This window comes from Muscardinus avellanarius (genome assembly GCF_963383645.1).
Source record: "Muscardinus avellanarius genome assembly, chromosome: 11".
NCBI lineage: Eukaryota > Metazoa > Chordata > Mammalia > Rodentia > Gliridae > Muscardinus > Muscardinus avellanarius.
Genome location: NC_137797.1, coordinates 32,601,872 through 32,606,095, shown reverse-complemented (window position 1 = coordinate 32,606,095; position 4,224 = coordinate 32,601,872). Strand labels below are relative to the sequence as shown.

Sequence of the window (4,224 nt, the reverse complement as noted above, 5' to 3'; positions counted from 1 at the left end):
TTAAGCACTCTCTAATGCTGGGATTACAGGTGTGTCACCACGCCTAGCTTCTGCTTCCTAATTTAAATAGAGCCAACACTTAAAACTTTTTTGGTCTCAATGTAATTTAATTAGCATTTAAAAAATATCCCTCAATTTTCCAAAAATTCCCTAACAATTCTTTCCTGAATAACTTACAATTCAAAATAGTGATAACACCTGGACGTGGTGGAGCATGCTTTTAATCCCAGTACTTGGGAGGCTGAGACAGAAGGATCACAGATTCAAGTGCAGCCTCAGCAATATAACGAGACTCTTAACAACCTAGAGAAAACTTGTTTCAAAAATAAAAAACACCCTTTCCAAATTGGGCCCGGCAAAATGGCTTCTGCAAAAAAGGGTGGCGAGAAGAAGAAGGGCCGTTCAGCCATCAACGAGGTGGTGACGCGGGAGTACACCATCAATATTCACAAGCGCATCCTCGGAGTGGGTTTCAAGAAGCGTGCCTCGGGCACTCAAGGAGATCCGGAAATTTGCCATGAAGGAGATGGGGACTCCAGATGTGCGCATTGATACCAGGTTCAACAAAGCCATCTGGGCCAAAGGAATCAGGAACGTTCCATATCGGATTCGTTTGCGATTGTCCAGAAAGCGGAATGAGGATGAAGACTCACCCAACAAACTTCACACCTTGGTCACCTACATTCCGGTTACCACCTTCAAAAATCTGAAGACAGTCAATGTGGATGAGAACTAACCACTGAAAGCCAAACAAAAGTTATAAAGCTGCAAAAAAAATAAAAAAAAATAAAAAACAACAACAAAAAAAACAACTAAGAGAACAACAACAAAAAAGGGCTGAGGTATAACTCAGAGATGGAAGAGGTGGAATGCCCATGGGTTTAATCCCTAGTACTAGTAACACACACACACACACACACACACACACACACACACAACTACATTGCATGGCATAGCTTTAAATCAAAAGATGTAATTTTGTTGACTGGTAAGACTTTAAATCCAATTCTCTGAACTGAAGCTAGGGATGAAAGTCATGGGAGATGGCCTGCAGTGGTAGTGCCTAAAATTGCTTGCCAGTCTTACACTGGTTAGGAAGGAAAGAACTGAAGGAGACTCCAGCTTCCCAGGGATGTCCTTGACCCTGTACCTGCCATGTTGTTTTCCAGACAAAGAATGCCAAAATTATATTGGCTTCTATCTAATCACCAATGTCCTTATTTTTTCTATTCTTAACACTTCATATGTTTCTTGATGACTTTTCATTTCTGTTGACTAGAAAGAACATCTATTTGTTTATTCAGTAAAATTTTGAGTGTCTTATATTAGGATATATTTCTGCAATAATTTTTAGCATTATGAAGCATTCTTTAATACAGTCTTGCTATAAAATCTCAGGTGAATACAGTGGAGGAAAGATATTTAAACATTAGTAGTAAGAGGTGTTAAAAATGCTACTACTCAACTGGGCGTGGTGGCGCTCGCTTGTAATCCCTGCGCTTGGGAGGCTGAGACAGGAGGATCACACAGGTTCGAAGCCAGCCTCAGCTACTTAGTGAGGCTCTAAGCAACTTAGTGAGACCCTGTTTCCAAAAAAAAACGTATATATAAAAAAGGTCTGGGAGTATAGCCCGGAGGTAGAAAGCCTCTGGGTTCCACCCCCAGTACCACCCCCCCCAAAAAAAATGCTACTACTCTTGCTTGAAAGTTATGGAGGCTCATGAAATGGAAGGAAACCTCGGAAAGAGCGGGAGGATTTGAGGCTGAATCCCAAACACATCTGGATTCAACAGACACATCTGGACTCAATGCCATTACAACTCCACGGCTTTTTGCTTTGTTGTTGGTTTTTTTTTTTTTAATCTCTTGTGCATATTTTCTTCTTTCTTTTTGCTGGCATTTCTTTATGTGGTAGAAAACATGTTTACCAATAGCTCTTGGGATTTGCATATGAGTATTTTAGTTATCTGGACCCTTATAGTTCTAAAAATTCCCATAAACACAGCAAGGCGTGGTGGTGCACGCTTGTAATTCCAGCACTTGGGAGGCTGAGACAGGAGGCTCACATAGGTTCGAAGCCAGCCTCAGCTACTTAGTGAGGCTCTCAGCAACTTAGTGAGACCCAGTTTCCAAATAAAATAAAAAATAAGTCTGGGAGTATAGCCCAGAGGTAGAAACCCTCTGGGTTCTACCCCCAGTACCACCACACACACAAAAAAAATCCCATAAACACTATTAGCCTAGCTTGGGAGATCTGGAAGCTGTTGTGGGTTGAATTGTATACCTGTCCCCTACCATGTGATGTTGAAAAAAATTTTTTTTTTTTTTTTTTGTGATACTGGGGGTAGAACCCAGAGGCTTCCTACCTCTTGGCTATACTCCCAAACTTATTTTCTATTTTATTTGGAAATAGGGTCTCACTAAGTTGCTGAGAGCCTGGCTAAGTAGCTGAGGCTGGCTTCGAACCTGTGCGATCCTCCTGTCTCAGCCTCCCAAGCACAGTGATTACAAGCATGCACCACTATGCCCGGCGTGATGTTGAAATCTTAATCTCAAGTACCTGTAACTGAAACCTTACTTAGAAACAGGCTGTTTGTATACTCTCACCTTGGGATGAGTTCATTAGAGTCGACCTTAATCCACTAAGATTGATGTCCTTATTTAAAAAAAGTAGATTTGGACACAGATACAGACAGGTACACAGAGAGAATATCAGGTGAACATAAAGGAAGAGACAGGATGATGCACCCACCAGCCAATGGATATCAAAGATTGTGAGCAAACCTCTAAAGCTAGCTCTAGGAGAGAAGCCCAGAACAGATGGCACAGATTCTCACTGATGTTCCTGCTGACACCTTTATCTCAAACTTCTAGCCTTTGAGACAGGATATTTAAACAATACATTCATATGTATGTATGTATGTGTGTGTGTATGTATGTATATATATAGTACTGAAACGGGGGTTTCTTCTGAGCCCCCAAGATGAAATGGGGGCTTCTTGAGAAGAAACCTGGGGTTTCATCATAGATGAAACTCAGCATTTCCTTACAGGGTTCTTGTCTACGGTGAGTGAAGAATGACACCCGCAGACCTCAGGAAGGGGAGTAAAAGGTTTATTGGAAGCAGCGGGGAATGGGGGGAGGGTGGCTGAACACCCCAAAGGGGCTGGAATTCTGGGTCCAGCAGCTGCCTTCAGGACAATACTTGAGAGTAGCCCAAACCGAATTACCTTCAGGTGCAGGCTGCTTTCTTCCAGAGTCCATGCAATCTGCCAGAAAGGAATAGAGAAAAGTGGCCAAACACCCCAAAGGGGCTGTCGGGTCTCTGTTGTCCAGTAGCTGTCTTCAGGTCACTACCCGAGTGTTGCCCGAAGTGCCATCAATTACAAACTACTTTCTCCCAGTGTCCACGTGATCTGCCAGAAAAGAGGTGCAGGTCACCCCTAGGGGCCCTGGTCAGCCTTGATGTTCAGCAGAGGCCTTCGGGTCACTACTCGAGAATAGCCTGAGCCACATGCCCTCAGATGCACTCTGCCTTCTCTCAGGGCCAACACAACCTGCGAGAGAGAGAACAGCTCCCCAAAAGGGGAGGGGGTCCCGAGAGGGAAAAGCCCCATTTGCTAGGGGCTTTGCAGATGCCTGCGAGTCCTCTTTTGGTTAGGGTGACTTTTGGGAATTCTGGGAAGCAGCTCTCAGGATTTGCATAGGGTATTTGCAAGTCCTTGAAGAATCTCTTTTCAGACTTGCTGGTGAGGGGCTCCTGGGTTTGTTGATTAGTAAACAGATGGCTTTGGAAGCTCTGGTCCTTCTTATCTCTGAGCCTTTGGAATTTCAGATATTCATCGCCTCTCAGGAAACTCAGGAAACTCAGGAAATTAACTTTTTTCTACCGAGGCCTCTTCCCTATCTGCCTATTTCCTTTCTATCTCCTCAGTACTGGGGTTCCTGAAAACATTTCTCCCTTTGGGCTACACTCCCAGACCTATTTTATATATATTTTTTATTTGGAAACAGGGTCTTTTAAACCAGTGCGGCTGGCTTCGAACCTGCATGATCCTCCTGTCTCAGCCTCCCAAGCACGGGGATTACAAGTGTGCGGCACCATGCCCGGCCCCATTCTATTGTTTAAATATCCAATGTGTGATGCTTTGTGACAGCAGCCCTAGTAAACTAATAAAGAGCCATTTGATGGTGGTTGGTGAGTGGGATTTGATATCACCAGGG

General features: G+C 43.8%; 1 pseudogene across 1 annotated transcript; it reads left to right on the top strand.

The window, feature by feature from the left end:
* Positions 1–354: 354 nt before the first annotated feature.
* On the top strand, positions 355–981 carry LOC308269711 (large ribosomal subunit protein eL31-like; annotated as a pseudogene). Its single transcript has one exon. The product of its transcript is annotated as a large ribosomal subunit protein eL31-like (transcript).
* The last annotated feature ends 3,243 nt before the right edge of the window (positions 982–4,224 follow it).